This window comes from Tamandua tetradactyla, chromosome 2 (assembly GCF_023851605.1).
Source record: "Tamandua tetradactyla isolate mTamTet1 chromosome 2, mTamTet1.pri, whole genome shotgun sequence".
Taxonomy (NCBI): domain Eukaryota; kingdom Metazoa; phylum Chordata; class Mammalia; order Pilosa; family Myrmecophagidae; genus Tamandua; species Tamandua tetradactyla.
Window position 1 is genome coordinate 183,618,538 of NC_135328.1, and position 19,201 is coordinate 183,637,738.

The 19,201-nt window shown below is 49.9% G+C and overlaps 1 long non-coding RNA gene and 1 pseudogene across 4 annotated transcripts; both read left to right on the forward strand.

The window, feature by feature from the left end:
- The first annotated feature begins 272 nt into the window (after positions 1–272).
- LOC143663488 (uncharacterized) lies at positions 273–7,619 on the forward strand. 4 transcript variants are annotated; one of them, XR_013165958.1, is made up of 6 exons: positions 273–688; positions 4,478–4,575; positions 4,799–5,094; positions 5,170–5,294; positions 6,481–6,595; positions 7,496–7,619. It is a non-coding gene; the product is annotated as an uncharacterized LOC143663488 (long non-coding RNA). The 4 variants fall into 4 exon arrangements; XR_013165964.1 differs by having other exon boundaries at positions 273–465; XR_013165966.1 differs by lacking the exon at positions 273–688 and adding an exon at positions 1,274–1,517.
- A 10,400-nt stretch (positions 7,620–18,019) lies between these two features.
- LOC143663505 (protein S100-A10 pseudogene) lies at positions 18,020–18,628 on the forward strand (annotated as a pseudogene).
- Positions 18,629–19,201: the final 573 nt, after the last annotated feature.

Consider the following 19,201-nt stretch of genomic DNA (forward strand, 5'->3'; position numbering starts at 1 on the left):
CCGCTGGCTGGGGATGGGGGCGCGCAGCTCCCAGCGCCTGGCTACCCCACCGCAGCCCCCGAGACAACAGCGCCGCCTACGGAGCAGGGGAGGAGCGGCGGACGCCGACCCCGCCCCCTGGTCGGCGCTCGGGAAGGGGGCGTGGGGGCGGGGCCCTAGAGCTTCCATTGGTCCACAGCAGAGATGCCCCGCCCATGGATTCGGTAGGATCCCGCCCAGAAGCGCGTCAGCGGGTTATTGTTACAACCCGGGGTTTCCCGGGGCAACGAAAATGGGGCGGGGCTCAGAGTAGTGGCCCCGCCTTCAATCCCCGGGAGGAATGCCCCACCCCCTGCTTCTGAGCCCTTGTGGTTTCCCTGTCTTCATGCCAGAAAGACCGGGGTGGGGGGTGGGGATGATTGACTCCTCTTTGTGCCCTGGACTGGGCCGTGGAGAGGGAAAGTGTCAAGAATAGCTGGGTCCTAGGTCAGCTTTACTACAATTTTAACTTCCCCGTGCTAACGAATTCTCTGCAGGCTCTTATGGAGCCGATGGGCGTAGTTTTAGAGTAGCGGTTCTAAAAGTTTAGCTCGTAGCAGAATCACGTGGAGGGCTGGTTAAGACAGATCGCTGGACCCCAGCCCCAGAGTTTCTGCTTCAGTAGTTCTTGGTTGGAGCCTGAGACTTGGCATTTCTAAGGAGTTCCCAGGTGATGAACTTGGGACCCCCGCTATTTTAGAGTCCCTGGGAGGCCCTTGCAGGGGCTGTTGGAACAGGCACCCTCTGCACGATGTTTGGGGAGGGTGCTGTTCGATCATTTAACAGGTGTTTATTGTGCACCTCTCATGCGTCCGGCACTTAGGGGACATTATAGAGAGCAGCAATTGAGACAGATGAAATCCCTACTGCCTAGGATGGTGAAGGAGTCAGAGGTTAATCGAATCATCCCACAGCCCCAGAGGAGGAAGCTGGCTGAGAGGTCGGGCAGCCGATGACCTCATCTCACGGGGCGCTAGAGGCTTCCAGCTAGCCACCCCATCTGCACCGCAGCTTTTCCTCAGGGTATCCCTTCTGCCCCGAACATCCTTTCCCTTCCCCGAGGCCCTCATCTGAGATCCTCCCTCTCTTCTAAGCTCAACTCAAGTGTCAGCTTTTCCCTGACACCTTCTCTAATCCCCACCTCCCCACACTTTGGAATGTTGTGTCTGCTCCCTCCTTGCCCAGACCACTTGCTGCTCTGCCCGCCTCATCTCTTGTTGCTTTAGCACAGTATTTCTATTAGGCCAATGAGGAAACTGAGGTCCAGAGTGGGGAGGCGATTTTCCCAGATAGCTTAGCCAGAACTAGAATCCCAAGATCCTGACCCTCTCACCCCCCCCAGTAACTCATGCCTGTAGAGGCTGGAGACAGACTTGCAGGTCAGGAGGGGCAGTCTTCTGAGCTGTGGGGAGAACCGGGCCCAGCCTATAGGAGACCACCCGACTTTCCCAGGAAAAATTTCTTCTTTCCAACTTAGGTCCTGAGGATTAGGGCAAAGGGTGAGAGTGGGGATGCAGTTGGAGGGGCCCCTTCCTACCCCAGGGTGGGAGCAGTCCCATCTTGCAGAATATGCCTGAATTACATCCCAAAGGAGAGAATGGGCATGTGTAAAGTGTTGGTATCCCTCTTCCCCATAACACACACACACACACACACACACACACACACACACACACACACACCCTCCAGGTGGTTCTGTTTAGAGTCACAAGGGCCTGAAATCATTGACTGACCCTCTCCCACAGTTCTCATATGCCTTCCCTGCCTGGCGAGCCCACACTAGGAGGCTGTCTCCTCACATATCCTGGACACCAGGCAAGCATCTTGCCTGTCTTCAGCCCCTGGCCCAGCCTGAGCTGTGAGGTGGGAGCCTGCTGGGGGCCATACCAGTGTTGGGAGTTGTCCTTAGGCGGGGGCCCTGGCAGAGGTTGCTGGAGAACTTGAGCTGCCACTGCAGGGCTGGGAAGCCAGGTTGGCAGAGATGCCCTAGAGGCTGACCCAGGCTATGCTCCCACCCTGCCCCACCCAGTGTCCACAGCTGCTGCCTGAACTCCCCTCTGGGACCCGAGTTTGCACAGTCAGCCCTTACCCTCCCACCACACACACACACACACACACACCAAAACTCATACCCATAAGCACAATCTGACATTCATGCTTTTTCGTTCTTTTTCACTAATAGCCTGAGCCCTGCTCACCCCTGCTCATCCATTTGTCATGAAGCAGTATGATATAGGGGTAAAAGTATGAACAAATGACTTACCTGCTTCCTCATCTATAAATGGGTATCCTAATTGCACACCTTTCATAGGACTGTGGATGAATTAAATAAGATTATGCTTATCAGGAGCAAACCCAGAGACAGGGCTCAATAAATGCTATCGACTATTGCTGCACATACCCAGCGTCCCTGCCTGCATGTCTGAGCTCACACAGTCCCACCTGCTCTCACACTCGTGTCCCCTCACATTCACTGGCTCACCCACATGCGCACTTGCACATGTCCCCTATACTTGCATCCCCTTTACACAGTCCCCTCGGCCTCCCCTACCCTATGTCCACTCTCAAGTGCCCATGTACCCCTCCTGAGCCTCTCACACTCATCCCTGTTCACAAAGCAGCCTCCACTTGTGTACCCTTTCATTCCTCTCCCTTCTACACGCAGTCACGTTTGCTTCCCCTCCCATCTTCCCATGCCCCTAAACCTGCTCCCATTCCAGTGCTCACACACTCGCTCACACCCTTGTCATTTAGGGTGCATGCATACACCCAAAGACGATCCCAGAGCACACCTCAAACCCCCCTCCATCCACTCCCCCCACCCCAAATGACGTGCACCCACCACCCTCGACCCCGTCCCACAGCCCTGCATTAGGCTGTCTCCTCCTGGGCTGCTTCCCTTCCTCCACTCTCAGCTCCCCAGTCCCTCCCAGCTCTCAGAATAGCCCCTGCCATGGCCACCACTGCCACCCCTGCTACTGCCACTGCTGAGCTGTCAGGGCCCGCCAAAGCCCGTTTCCCCAGCGCTCGATGCCAGCTCTCCCAGCTCACTCAGGTCAAGTGAGGACAGGAGGACTGGGTTCCCTGAGGCCTGGGCACAGCTGCTCTGCTCCCCCAAGAACCCCCTTCCAGAGCCCACCTACGCCCTCTTGGGAAAGGCCACTATCACTTGCCCAGAGGGCTCCACCTGTGTCCCTCAATTCTCATGCCACCGTGGTGAAGGCAGGGAGGGCCACCTCCCCTGGATGGCCCAGAGAGACCCAGGTGGGCAAGGAAGAGATTTTCTCAAAGCGATGCTGTGAGTTAGGAGCAGAGCCAGATCAGGAACAAACATTCCTAGCCCCCTATTAGGGGGAAGGGGGGCTCAAGAGGACCTCCCCCCAACCCACAGATATCAAGCCCTGCCGCCCTGCTGGTGCTGAGCATGGCCTGTTGACATTTGATGCCACAGTTGTCAGGAAAAAAGAATAGCACAGGGGTGAGGTCTGGGGATGCCTCTGGAGAGGGAGGGTCTGGTGCTCAGACAGGCATCCAGGGGAAGAAAAGGGGAGCGTCTGCAAAAACCAGAGGGGACATCAGGACAGCTGGGAGAGCCTCCAGGGCTGGCTCAGACCTGGCCCAAGGACAGTGTCAGGGAGCGGGTGGGGCTGAACTGAGGTGGCGTGGCTGGGGGGGAGGGGGGCAGTAGCAGGAGGCCCTTGTGAGAAGACCTGAGGCTCTTCAGCTGCCTCCTTGGCCCATGCCTGGGGCCAAGTTCTGCTGACCTGGACCAGGGACTGCTGGGTGCCCGAGGACACAGGGCCACGGACCAAAACGACCTCGTGTTTTCTTCGGCCAAGCAGCTGTAGCACCACTGATGATGGGAGAGGAGTAGTGCCTGAGGGAGCTCCTCTTGCAGGCCAGGCTCATTCCGCAGTCCATATCACTCAATCCTGTGTTCTTAGCCGCATGTGTTTTACTGAGCACTTACTAAGTGCCAGCCCCACACACAGCCCCTGACAGGCATTAGTTTATCAAGAACTTGGCTCCTCAGGAGTGAGACACTTGTTTTCTTGTCCCCAGAGCCTAGAGGAGGCATTTTATAAATATCTGATGAATGAATGAATGAACTCATTTCATCCTCACAATCATCTGAGGGGTAGATGCTACTATTCCCATTTTCTGGACAAGGAAAGTGAGGCTCAGAGAAGGGAGGTCAGCAACCGGGTATTCAAACTGAAGTATGAGTTTGCTCCTGAATAGTACCTAGGGGCAAAGGGGAGGTGAGCTTCTGGGTGAGTCACTTCCCTTCTCCAAGGCTGTTTACTCGTCTGTAAAATGGGGGTGGCTGTATTTATTTGATGGTGTGGTTGTATGCGTTATGTGTGTGGGGGGGCGGGGACCAAGCTCACACATGAGAGATGCCCAGCACACAGGAAACGCCAAACATATATATGTTCCTTTCATCCTTCTGCCTCAGGTTTGCCCTGATGGTCTAAATTATCAGCATTACTACACCTAGGAGCCAGAGAACCTGCAAAGCACCCCTCTTACTGTTCCACAGGGAAGAAGTGTAAGGTGAGAGGATTTGGAGACTGACAGGTCCAGGGTCAAATTCTGCCTCCTTAATTTAGAAGCTGTGCTTGACTTGGGACTTCCCTGACCCTTGCTTCTTTCTGTGTAAAGTGACCTTCCAGGGTTGTTGCAGGGAGAAACTGGTGGCATGAGGACTTCACAGCAGTGCCTGGCAGAATAAAAACTAGTATCTCACCATGACCTCACTGCCCTGTCCTACCCACAGGACCTCTCCTCTGGATTGCCCTGACCCCAGGACCTGTCATCTCTCTGAACCAAGGATTCTACCAGAGCATTGGGGTAGGAGTCAGGAGACCTCTGTTCTGCTGCTGGCTCTGCTCTTGGCAAAGTCACTTCTCCTCTCTGGGGCTCCGTTTCCTGGTGGTTGAATGCGCTGGGGCCTCGACCTGGGGCAGATGGTCTCCAAGCTTCCATCAGAAGCTGATTTTCTCTGAGAGCTGAGACTTCCACGCCAAATATTGAAGTTGTTGGAACTCGAAAGAGCCAACCATGACAGGACATGTAAGGAGGAGTCAAAAGAAAGAGAGTCGGGTGGCTAAGGGAAGCTACCGTCTTCTAACTGCCGTCTCTCACCAGGCCCACCTCGACCTCCAGGAAGCCTACCGGAGGTAGCAGACTTTCCCAAGGTGTGGGCTTCTGCCTGTGAGGAGTCTCAGACCCCATCCAGGATGCCTTGGGTTGCTGCTTCTCCTTCTAGGCAAGTGCAGCCCCAGTGCTGGATGGCAGGTGGCTGTGGAGGGGAGCAGCAAGGGCCAGTCCCATCAAGGACACACTGTGTGTCCCCAGACCTACCCTCAGTTTCCCCATCTGCAAAACGCAGATTGCAACACCCACCCCCTAGAGTGATAGGAGAATGGAAGGAGAGAATGCGGTGGGGAAGGAGTTATGGAACCCCCCGAGGACTTGTGAGAGTATCTTTCTCTGGCCCAAAGCCCAGCCTCACCCCGTGTCCCCCAGAAGATTGGTGAATGTCACCTCCTAGGCTGAGGACACTATGGCATGAGGAATCCTGGTGAAGAGGCCATGGATTCCCAGGGAATCAGGATCATTTATCAGGGTGACCGGCCCAATGGAGGTGGTGAGCAGAGGAGGGAAGAAGCTAACAGAGATGCTTGCTAGGGCTACTCATTAATCCTAAAAGCCGCACTCTGGAGTAGTCGGCATTGTTTCCCTTTGCAGATGGGGAACTGAGGCTAAGCGGAGGCTCAGAGAAGTGAAATGACTATCCCGAGTGAGGTCACAGAACCTGGAGTTGTGCCAGGGTTTTCCCACCCCAAAGCCAAGGCTTTCACCATTGCAGCTGCTTTCTCTCACCTGGCTGCTGCCCCACAAGATGGGCAGTGCCCGATAATGGTGGCACAGGCTACCCAGGCTGAGAGTCAAGACAGGGCAGCAGGGATAAGACATACATACCATTGTCTCCCCTATGAAACGCACTCACCCCACACCCTAACTTCTTTACACAATTGCAATTTAAAACCTGGGTTAGACTAAGTGAGGAAAAGTAAAAAATGTCGTCCATGTGAACCATGTCATTCTACCCTTCCCAATTTCTGATCATCCAAATAGCAAGAGATGGTTCCCTCAGCTGGCCCGACCCTGCCCAGTGACTTGGGCTAGCCCCCAGCCTACTTTGCATCCACGTCTCTACTGCTCCACTGGGTGTGAAGCATGGCCTGAGCTTGCCCCATCACAACAACTACAACTCGGTTCCAGGCCAAGTTCAGCCATTTGGACCCATAGTCCTTGGAGCTGCTATTTGGAGGCCCCAAAAACCAACAGAATGCCAAAACACCATAGGCACTTGCTGCCCCAAGCGTACCTGCCTTCTGCATGCTTGCCATGAAACTTCATTTTAACTCCTGATCCCTGTCCTTTAACAGGGAGAGAGAATTGAGCCCAAGGGGCCTGGGTTAGAATTCTGGCTCTAACTCCATTGTCTCGGGCAAGTCACTTCATCTCCCTGAACCCCAGATTTCTTCGCTGTAAAGTGGCATCGAGAGTACGTACTTTACAGAGTTGACATGAGGAGGATGATGATGATGATAATAATGGCAAATTTCTAACAATAATATTTATCAAGGGCTAACAAGGTGCAGCTTCCATGCTAGGTTCTCACTCGATCCATACGGAACACTGATAGGTTGGTATTATTTAACTGTCAACGCATTCACAGATGAAGACGTAGTAAGGAAGTCTGGCACACAGTAGGCACTTGATAAGTGCTGGTTCTTTCAAGGGGTTTTGTTTCTTTCAATGGTCTAAATTCATGAATCCAGTTGACCGTGCTTGCGCTAAGCAGAACACACAGCAGGTGTCCCTCCTAGGGACACCTGCAGGTGTCAAGTATGCTCTGTGAACACCCAGGATGGCTTCTTGCTCTGAGATCTCTCATCTTCAGGTATCTCTCGGACAAAGTCCAGACCCTGCCCCAGGAGGCAGCCACTGCCTGCACATAGACCTGCTGGGCTGGGGTCAGGAGACATGGGCCCCAGGGCCTGCCCTGCTGGTGTTTCACTTCATGCCTCCAAACCTCAGTTTCTCCTCTGTGTGTGCCACAGAGTGGGGTAGATGCAAAGGAGTAACCCATTACAGCTTCTCCAACACTGCTGGCTCCCCAACCTCTCCATCCAATTTGGTCAGATGAATAAACTAGAATTAAGGGTCAATTCAAAACACTGACTGGCCACATACACAACTGACCCATAAACACAGTAAAAAAAATGAGGGTCAGGTGCAAAGGGGAGGGGATGTGGGCTGTGCTGGTGGGAATGGATACCCCCACATTGCAGTTGGTACAGACCTTTCTGCCTGGTAGGAAGTGGAGAGCTAAATCTTGTATTCAGTGCACACGTGACGATCCTCGGTTTAGGTGTATGGTTCATTCTCTTTTCCCTTTCAGTACAAAACTCTTGTTCCTTGGGCAGTGAGATGGTGGCTCAGTGGCACAATTCTCTCCTGCCATCCAGAAGACCTGGGTTTGATTCCCAGTACCTGCTCATGTGAAAAAAACAAACAAATAAAAAAAAAAAACTCTTGTTCCTCTTACTTACTTAATGGTCCTATTGTATGTGTCAATTTATAAAAATTAGGATCTACCCCATACCCCTTTTTGGACGAGGGCATGGAACAAGTGATGGAGAAGGGAAGAAGCCGAATGTGGGAAGTCACATGTAGGGCAAGGATGGTCTCGAGTCAACTCCCTGACGTGCCTGATGAGCTCCCGGTAGCCTTTGAAATTCAGCGGAGCTGCCACCTCCTCTGAGACCCTCCCGGGACTCCTTCGGGTATACCAGTCATTCCTCCTCTATTCCTTGGGTGTGTTTCTTTGTTCTCTTCACTCTTTGCTGTAATTATCTTCCCCCACATCTGTCTTTCCCACTAGTTTGTGGGTTCCTCTACCACGGGGACTTTGTCTTACTCATCTCTCTCTCTTTCATGCTTAGCCGAGGACCCGAATGGGGGCGGGAGGAGGCGACAGGGAAAGGGGATATGTTTCCCTTCCACAGAGCTGAAGCTTTGGGGAGCTGGGTCTTCAGATGATTTCCCAAGCACCTATTGTATGCCAAGCATGAAGAATCTGAGATAACAGTGACATATCTGTAAAGATATGTACATAATAGGGCCTCCCACTGTGACATGCACATTGACAGGCCCTCAAAAAGTGACAGTCATAATTGTGATAGGAAACCACTGATGGCCATCAGGAGATGGTTTGTGTTATGGTACAACCTCACAGAGAAGAACTATGCAGCTCCTAAAGGAATGAGGTAGACCTCTATGTGCGAACCTAGAAAGATGGCCAGAATGTAGCTTTAAGTGCAAAAGGAAGTTGCAGAAAAATATTATTCATTCATTCAACAAATATGTATTGAGTGCCTACCAAGTGCCAGGCGCTATGTGCAATAATATGATTCCATTTTTGTAACCACTATACATAGGCATTATACATGCATGTGCATGTGGGTATGTGTGTATGTATGCACATATATAAAAAGTTCTGGAAGGAGTTCTTCAAACTGTTAAGAGTAGTAAATTACAATTAAAAGTGATGCTGGATGCCATAAACCTGAGTTCAATTCCCAGAGCCTGCCCATGCCAAAAAATCAGTGATGCTGGAAAGGAGAAGCTAAGCCTGCTTACAATTATGTGTAAGAGTCATGCCCAGAGAACCTCTTTTGTTGCTCAGATGTGGCCTCTCTGCCAATTGGCAGGTGAGTTCACTGCCCTCCCCCTACTACATGGGACACGACTCCCAGGGGTGTAAATCTCCCTGGCAACGTGGGACAGAACTCCGGGAATGTACCAGGACCCAGCATCATGGGATTAAGAAAGACTTCTTGACCAAAAGGGAGAAGAGAGAAGTGAGGGAAAATAAAGTCTCAGTGGTTGAGAGATTTCAAACAGAGTCCAGAGATTATCCTGGAGGTTATTCTTATGCATTATATAGGTATCCCTTTTTAGTTTATGATGTATTGGAGGGGCTGGAGGAAAGTACCTGAAACTGTTGAGCTGTGTTTCAGTAGCCTTGAGTATTGAAGATGATTGTATAATGATATAGCTTTTACAATGTGTCTGTGTGATTCTGAAAACCTTGTGTCTGATGCTCCTTTTTTCTAGGGTATGGAGAGATAAGTAAAAACATATATGGTAAAAAAAATAATAATATTGGGAATAAAGGGTAAAATAAATAGGGTATATTGAAATACTAGTGATCAATGAGAGGGAGGGGTAAGGGGTATGGGATGTATGAGTTTTTTCTCTTTTCTTTTTCTGGAGTGATGCAAATGTTCCAAAAATGATCATGGTGATGAATACACAACTATGCGATGAGCCATTGATTGTTCACCATGTATGGACTGTATATGTGTGAAGATTTCTCATAAAAATATATGTTTTAAAAATGATGCTGGAGTTTAGGGAAGTTAAGGAGAGTCTCCCCTTTACTTTATATATGTTATTTCATTTACTCAATATGACAAGCCATTTTTATGCTGAAGAATCCGAGGCCTCAAGAGGTCACAGTACTAGAAGAAAAGGAACTGGAATTTGCATCAAGGGCTGACTCCAGACCTGAGTTTTTAACTGCTACACTCTTATACTTCCTGCTCCTCCTTTAGAGCTCTGGGATGAAGCTCTGACAGCTCCAGAGGGGCCGTCCATCAGCCCTCCCCTCTCAGAGGAGGCCAATTCACCTAACCCTAATTTCACTGGGTACCTGGAGCCTTGCCCACTGCCTGCCCATAAGACTTGCTATCTTCTTACTCATTTGCAAGTGCAAAGGCCTGTCCTGGGTCAATGGACATAAAGAGATCAGGCTACTACGCTGCTTTAGAATCTTCTTGGGATACTCATTTACCCATTAAAATATTTACTGAAAAACAGTCATTCTAACAACTCTTCTCTTTTTCTTTCATTATTTTTAATTTGTTGTAAAAATACCCAGCAATACAAGCCTGGCATTACTTGGGGTTATAAGACATAAGGGCCCAAGTCTTTTCTGCCTCCCAAAGGACCTCAGGCTATGGTTGGGAGAAGAGACAAGAAGGAGGGGGCTGGGTGGGGCTTTGGCAACCACGGTGTAGAGTGATGCAGAGGGCAAAGCCCCCAAAGTCAGGCAGATTTGAATTGAACATCAGCACCCCCCATTCTGGCTGTGTATCTTTTAAAAAGTTACTGCACTTCTCTGAGCCTCAGTTTCCTTGCAAAAAAAATAAAAGATGGTTGTACCTGCTCCTGCTCTACCAGAACCTATTGGAATAAACCCCAGTCATCTACCTGGTGGGCTCGTTGCACCTGTGGTTGAGCTGGTTGCTTAGTGATGAGAGCAAGGGTACCCCAATGGGGCTCAGTTTCAGAAAAGGAGCCCCATCCTTGCATGACTCCTCCCTTCCAGCAACAGGCACAGTGGTTTAAGGTGTATTTGCAGGTGGCAGTTTGCTACATGGAACCCTCCTTCCATCTTGTTGTCTGGTCTGTCACCGCAGAGCTGTCCCCACATGGTGACTGGTCAGGAGGCCAAGTCCTGGCCCCTGTCCTGTGCCAGTTCCCGCTGTGCCTGGACATACTGGAGGAAAACCCAGAGATCACACAGCTCAATCTCCCTCCTCTCCCTCCCTTCAACTGCTTCCTCCCCGACTCCTCTCCCTCACCGGTCTCCCGGGAGGATGAGACCTGGGCTTGGAGCCCCAAAGCCTTGCTTCCAATGCCAGAGCCGTCACCTGCTACCTGCCTGGCTTTGAGCAAAACACTGTATCTCCTTAACCAAATGATCCTCCCAAATTTGAAAGTAGAAAGAACACCGGCATTGACCCAAGGGTTAGATTCTGGCTCTGGGACCTTGGGCAAGTCGCCTCATGTCCCTGAGCCCCGAATTTCTCAGCTGCAGGAGGAATTGAGAATACCCGTTTCACTGCTGTGAGGACGGGGATGCGACACCAACACCCACAGTGATAACAGACCTAAGGGAGGAGCGGGACCTGGCCTCACAAACACCCACCCTGCTGGGACGGCTCTGGAGTGAGACCAGGAAGCTGTGCAGATGGAGACCTGTCCATCTAGTGGACTGCCGCCTGCAAACACACCCCAAACATTGCTGTCACCTGTCTCTTGCCTCTTGCTGGGAGCGTGGGGGGAGGGATTATGGGGGGAGGGAGTCACAGTGAGGGAGGGGCAAGCTTGGGGTCTGCGTGTTTGAAATTGGATTCCCATGTAAATCTATCTAGGCAGCGGCTGCTTCTTGGGGCAGGATCTGGACTTCAGCTGGGAGAGACCTGAGGATGAGAGATCTCAGCACAAGGAGCCGCCTGGGTGATCACAGAGCATGCTGGACACGGCAGGTATCCCCAGGAGGAACGCCTGCTGTGTGCTCTGCTCAGCGCAAGCGTAGCCAATTGGATTCCCGAATTTAGACTATCAAAAGAAACAAAAGCCAGAGAGAGAACCAGCACTTACCAAGTGCTTACTATGTGCCAGGCACGTCATTACCACATCTTCATCTGTGAAATGGGTTGATGAAAAAATAATACCACCTGTCAGGGTTCTGCAAGGGTCAAGTGAGAACCACAGAATCACCTAACGTGGAGGCTGCACCTCATAAGCCCTTGATAAATATTAGCCAGTACTGTTATCAGACCTGGGGAGGGGGTGGGGGATCCACTGAGTCATCAGAAGCAGGGGCAGAAGCTTTGCGAGTCGCAGCGGATTTGTTTCGAGGTGCCGGCGGACCACCCAGGGAAGAGGTCCACTCCGCAGGCAGTGGCTATAAAACCTGGAGCGCTGAGAAGAGGTCTGGACAGGGGGTGCGAATTTGGGAGTTCTTGGCCCAGAGGAGGTGAAACTGTGGGAGGACCTAAGATCCCGGCGGTGATGGGAGTGTGAAAAGAAGCAGAGTGCCGAAGACGCCAGCACGTTAGGGGGAGCCGAGCAAGGGCAGGCCGCAGAGGACTCTGGGAAGGTGCAGCCCGCGAGCTAGGACAGGTGGACTCATGAAAAGCCAAGAGAAGAGAATGTTAAAGAAGGAACAGGTAAATTGTGCAAATGTACACACAGGTGGGGAAAGCCAAGGCTTAAAAGCATGTGTTATTGCATCTGCTTTCTCAGATCTCTGCAGGCTAAAAAGCGGGGTGGTCACTGTCCCCGGCATGTACGTTACCAGCCCCCAGCAAGGGCGAAACTAGTGTCAGAAGTGCATATAAGAGCTTCTAGTCAGTCAGGGGCCCTTAGAATGTGGGGGGCGAGGGGGCGAGGGGAAGTGGAAAGGGGTTGACCCACACTGCCTGAGCCCCTGGCAAGTCTCTAAACCACCTGGAGCCTCAGTTCCCTCATCTGTGACAAGGGGATAAATAGTCAAACTCTATAACAGGCATGTGTAAGAATCAGATGACATCTTTTTATAAGATGCCTGATACGCAGTGGGTAATTAACGAAGGTAATATTATTGTATAGAACTGGATGGCCCTAATGATGATCCTGAATCATCAAGAAAAAGTTGAACTTGGGTCAGTTTCCTCTCTGGGGGAACACAGGGAAGGGTGTGGTGTGCTTTAGAAAGATCCAGAACAGAAGCCATGTCTGTTTTTTAAAGGTGTGCCTGGGAGAGTTGGTTGCTGGGGAGACGCTCACCCCACAGCCGGGAGTCTGCCTGGCCAGGCTAGGAAGGTCCAGAAGGCTGGGGAACCTGAAAAGCTGTGCAGAGAGTTACCGAGGAGCCTTAGGGCAAGTATCCAGTTGAGGAGATAAGGTTAAATTGTTATTCAAGTGACGTGTAAAGAACCAGCCACACTGAATATTTACTCAAAGTATCGGGCAAGACACTTCCACATATATCGTCTCAGTTCTTACTCTTCACTCCAGCCTTAGGAGGAAGGAGGAATTCTCCCCTTTTCCAGACACAGAAACTGAGCCTTCGTCAAGAGCAGTGCTTTGCTCAAAGCCAGGCAGGTAGCAGGCGAGGACGGCTCTGGAATTGGAAGCAAGGCTTCGGGGCTTCAAACCCAGGGCTGGTCCTCCACCGGAGACTGGGGTCAGGAAGAGGAGTCGGGGAGGAGGCAGTTGAAGGGAGGGAGCCTTGGGCCGTGTGATCTCTGGGGTTTTCCTCCAGTATGTCCAGGCACAGCGGGAACTGGCGCAGGACAGGGGTCGAGACTTGGCCTCCTGACCGGTCACCATGTGGGGACGGCTCTGGGGTGACAGATCAGACAACAGGATGGAAGGAGGGTTCCATGTAGCAAACTGCCACCGGCAAGTACACCTTAAAGCACTGCTGTCACCTGTCCTGAGCCTGTTGCTGGTGGGAGGAGCCTAAAAGAATGGGGTTCAGGCTTGGGGGCTTCTGCCTGAAACTGAGCCCCACTGGTGTCCAGGGGAGGCCAGGAAGGAAAGAGGAGTCAGCCCACCAGAGCTCTGGAGAGGGTTTTGGGGTCAGATCTCTCTGAGCTTCAGTTTCCTCACCTAGAAAACAAGGATAAGAAAACCGACACCACTGGCTTTCCCATGGAATACATAAGAAAACACAGCAAGAGTGCCGCCACGGAGTTCCTGGCATAAAGCAAGTGTTTCCCTGTTTCTCTCATCTTGCATTTGTCAGATGAGGAAATTGAGACCTGGAGAGGGGCAGTGAGTTGTCTAAGGTCACATATAAAAAGCAGGTGATGGAGCCAAGACTTGCACCCAGATTCCCTAACTGCCAGAGGCTCTGGCCCTCGGGTGATAGATTACTCTTTCCTCCTGCATCAGGGTGATGTGTCAGCCACAACGCCAAAGCCAGTTCAGACCACACTGACAGAAGTAAAGTCTAGAACTTCACTGTCCCACTCAGTAGCTGCTAGCGACACGTGGTGTGTTAGTTAGATTCAGTTGTCAACTTAGCCAGGTGAGCATACCTAGTTCTGGTGCTACGGACACAAGCCAATGGTACATGAACCTCATCTGTTGCTAATTACATCTGCAGTCGGCTAGGAGGCATGTCTGCTGCAATGAGTGACGTTTGACTTCATTGGCTGGTGCTTAAATGAGAGAACGCAATGTAGCACAGCCTAAGCAGCTCGGCATTCCTCATCTCAGCACTTGCAGCTCAGCCCAGGCCTTTGGAGATGCAGAAAGAAGTCACCCCGAGGAAAGTTGTTGGAACCCAGGGGCCTGGAGAGAAGACCAGCGGAGACCATCCTGTGCCTTCCCACGTAAGAAAGAACCTCAGTGGAAAGTTAGCTGCCTTTCCTCTGAAGAACCAACAAAATAAATCCCCTTTTATTAAAAGCCAATCCGTCTCTGGTGTGTTGCATTCCGGCAGCTAGCAAACTAGAACATGTGGATATCAAGAACTTGAAATGTGGCTAGTCCAAAATCAGAAGTGCTGCAAGTGTAAAATATACACTGGATTTAGAATATTTTTGTATCTAAAAGAAAAAGAGAGCTAAAATAGCTCATGAATAAATTGGATTTTATATTGATAATATGCTGAAATAATATTTTTGATATATAGGGTTAAATTTTAAAAAATGTGAAAAGTTAGCATTCCCTATTTCCTTTTGCTTTTTTTTAAGGTGGCTATTAGAAAATGTAAAATTACCCACCTGTCTCATATTGCATTGCTACAACATAGCACAGAACTCAAATGTGGGAGGAGATAGGGCTGCCCTACCTTGTGCAAAGCAGGATTAAGTTGAATTCCAGACCCCACATTTCAAGAAGAAACATAGCAAAGAGGAGACTAGCCAGAGAGTGTGAGGAGGGTGGGGAAGGGGCTCAGAACGAGGGTCGTAGCATTGTACAACTCCAGGGGGCAGTGCTGGCTGTTTTCAGCGCCCTGTGAGCCATGTCAGTTAAGGGCAGTTGAAGGAACGGGACATGTTCCTGGAGAGAAGTCTTGGAGAGGGCATGTGATGCCTGTCTGCAAATACCAAGGGCCAGTCCTGGGACAGAGGGAGCAGACCTGTTCTGTGTGTTCTCAGAAAGGCTCCAGGGAAGTGGACTTCCACTCAAGCAAAGGCCAGAAGCATACATAACTGGTCCGTGTCGCCTTTTTCTGGGAACGTGGGGAATGCCCGGGGCAGGAAGAATCCTCAGCAAACATGCCTTAGGAGGGGTGAGGCATTCAAAGAAGAATTGTTGTTAGATTGCTTAGAGTGGAAAGTGTCCTCGTGCAGTGACTGCTCCAGGCAGGTCGGGAGACTGCGATAGCTGTTTACTGAGCAGCTGGTGTGTCCCAGGCATTGGCCTGGAACTTTGCACATCTTGTTACTATTCCTCTCACCAACCCTGATAAGGTAGGTACTATTGTCCCCATTAGATGGATAAGGAAACTGAGGCTCGGAGAGGAGGAGTGCCTTGCCCAAGGTTACGCAGCTCGGACGAACTGGGATTTGAAGCTGTTCTGGCTGGTACCAGTGCCCACCGGTGTGGGGTGTCCTTGACAGGGAGCCAGCAGGGGCAAGGGCCAGCCAGTGCCCTGGGGCAGCTGGGCTCACTCTTCCCGGGAAGCCAGGGCCCCACTGGGCTCTCCAATTAGCGAGAGCAGAGAAATCAGAGGCAGCAACAAGCTCTGCTAATGAGCTGCCACATTAAACAATGAGTCACACTTCCATACGGTGCCGCTCCAGCCCTAACCCGGAACAAACAAGCTGTGAGAAACAGTTTACAAAACAGCGAGGTGTGACTGTCTCCCTGCTGCCGCTGCCACCACCACGGCAGTGGAGCCACCACCGCGCCCGCCGCCCACAGGCAGACACCGGCGCAGGGGCAAGCCTGGGAGGGGGCTCCGGGGCCAGCTCTGGCTTCTGAGCTCCGGAGAGTCCTCACCTCTGGGAGCCAACCCCAGGACAGACCCCAGGCTGCAGCTTCTCTGCCATTCTAGCCACCGTCTGGGGCTGGAGGGAAGGGGGTCACTTCTAGCTGGTTCTGTGACCTTGGGCTGGTTATTTAATCTCTCTGGGTCTCAGGCCCCTCATCGGTAATATGAGGATAATACCAATATCCAACTCACCGTTTGGTCGGGAGGACTAAATGCGATCATGCAGGTAAGCTGTCCAGCAGTGTGCAGTGAAGTGGGGCCCCTCCCTCTCGGTCCCCGTGTAGGGAATCCTGCTCAAAGTTCCCAGTAATGATGACTGCCTTATATTCTGTTTATTTGTGGCCCTGGCTAATCCCCAATGGAACCAGGGATCCCTGTGGGCAGGGACTGTCTTACTCATCGCCACCTTCTCTGGTCCAGCATATGAAGGCAGTACCATACAGTGGGAAGCACAGCAGGCTTTGGAGACAGCAGCCGTGGGCTCAAATTGCACCTTTGCCAGTGATTAGCTGTGGGATCCTGGGTGATTTATTGAACCCTATCCTATGCCAGACTATGTGTCAAGTGCTCCATGTGCATTATGTCATTTAATCCAATATTATCCTATCTCACCGATGAGGAAAAAGCTCTCGGAGTGGTGAAGTAGCATGGCATGGGACTTGGTGATGCATCAGCCAGGCTCAATTGAACTACACTTCCCAGGGTTCCCTTTCCTTTTTGTTTCTGGTTAATATCTCCTATTGCTTCTGTTTCTCCGATCGAATTCTGATTGATTTACATGACAAAGGTTCCACAGCAAGTTAGTGAGGGAGCTGGAATTCAGAGGGGGTCTCCCAGTCACCGAACTCTAGATTTTTAACTACTCTACTCCAATAATAATATGCAACGCCTACTTAAGAATTATGCACCAGATATGTGGTAGCTCACTTTATCCTTATTACAACCCTATAAGGTAATTTATGTCATTATTATCCCCATTCTTGCACACAAGGAAACTGCAGCACAGAGAGGTTTAGTAATTTGCCCAAGGCCACACAGCTAATAAGTGGGGAATCTGAGAGGCAGACCCAGAAAAGAGTCCATCATTTTTTCTGTTATATTATTCTGTCTCTCAACCCTACTCTACTACAACTTAATCTCCTAGCCTCAAATTTCCTCATCCATAAAATGGGGATAATCATACTACTACTACTATATAAGATTATTGTGTCAATTAAATGTGAAAATGTAGGTACAGGACTCCTAGGAATATGAAATAACAAGAACTAGATTTACCCTCTGGCATGAAACAATGGAAAAAGCCGGATAAAATATAGGAAACAACAGTTTTCAGACATTGGACATCAGACAGCAAAAAACAGCAATCCCTGAGAGAAGGAAAACTAATGAGGTGAGTCCTACAATTGCCAGCTTCTGCCTGGGGAGAATTTTTAGGCTGCGGCACTGGGGGGCACCCCAGGCAGAGCCCAGACGTCTCCCTGAGATGAGTAGACAGAGCTGGGAGTCTTGAGAGGCCAAAGTGATTAGAATTCACAGGATGCCGAAATGGAAAGGAGAGAGCTTCGTGGAAGGAGAGTTTCAAATATCTGTAGGGGATTCCCCTCAAGTCTTTAGCTGAGTATCGAGTAGCACTTGTACGCGAGGAAACTATCCAAGGGCAGGGAAAGAATCAACTCAAAGGAGCAGAGGAGACAATCTCAGAAGCTCACACAGGACCTGGAATGGTTTGTGTTCTCACCAGGCTGAGGGGAAAACTTCATAAATCATGGAGTATTGCTTCAGTAGTAGGAAAAATTAGCCCTAGACTACAGGTTTCTCAGGTCCTTTACACCAAGTCTCAAAAGAATCAAGCTTCATCCCATAACAAAGCTCAAGGATATTTATAGGAATACTAAAATAGCTAGCACACACAGCAAGGCAAAATTCATGATGTGTGGCATCCAACCAAAAACTACAAGGCACGCAAAGAAGAAGGCAAATACAACCCCTAATAAAGCGAAAATCTATCAACAGAAACAAATTTCCAAACAACGCAGATGATAGTAAGAGTAAGTCGATAAGAACATTAATACAATCATAACTATGTTCCATGTGTTCAAGAAGCTGGAAGGGACTGGCTCCGCGTCCCCACTCCCGAGGCCCAGCTCCCGCCGCCGCCGCCTCCGGCCAAGGTTTCAACAGACCTCACCAAAATGCCATCTCAAATGGAGCACGCCATGGAAGCTATGATGTTTACATTTCACAAATTCGCGGGGCATAAAGGCTACTTAACAAAGGAGGACCTGAGGGTGCTCATGGAAAAGGAGTTCCCTGGATTTTTGGAAAATCAAAAAGACCCTCTGGCTGTGGACAAAATAATGAAGGATCTGGACCAGTGTCGAGATGGCAAAGTGGGCTTCCAGAGCTTCTTTTCACTAATTGCCGGGCTCACCATTGCGTGCAATGACTATTTCGTAGTACACATGAAGCAGAAGGGAAAGAAGTGGACAGAATTGAGGAATTAATTCTGCACCCCGCACCCTGCCCTCATAAGAATTATCCCAAGAGTCGCTTAAAGAATCTGCCCCACAGCTACCCTTTGCAGAAGGATTTCAGAACAAATTGGGTCCTTAGAAAATATACAAATAAAATCCAGCTCCCATTGGACAGGCAGTGAAAGAAAAGTCAATTAAATGCCAGATAAGCTTTCAGTTTTTATATTGTTTGCATCTTCTTGCCCTCAATAAACCAATTTCTTTTTTAATATCTAAAAAAAAAAAGAAGAAGCTGGAAGGAGGATTATCATGTTCTGTAGAGACTGGGGGAAAAAAGACCCAAAACGAACTTCTAGAGATGAAAAATACAAGATCTGAGACAGAAAAAAAAAAAAATGCACTGGATGGTATTAGGAGCAGATTTGACAACACAGAAAAAACAATTAGTGAATCTGAAGTCACAGCAATAGAAACTATTAAAAATTAAACACACAAGAGAAAAAATATTCAAAATAAATGAACAGAGCATCAGTGAGCTGTGGGATAATTTCAATCAGCCTAATATACATTTCATTAGAGTCTCCAAAGAAGACAAAAGGAGGACAGAAAAATTGTTGAAGAAATAATGGCCGTTTTTTCCAAATTTGATAAAACCTAGAAATAAACGCCACAGATTCAAAAATATCAATGAGCATTCAGTATAAGAGTAACTTCACTGAGATTACTCATAAAAAGGTTGTTTAAACCCAATGATAAAGAGAAAATCTGAAAAGTAGCCAGAGAAAAAAAGAACATTACATATAAAGGAACAATGATTAAAACGACATCAGAATTCTCTTTAGAA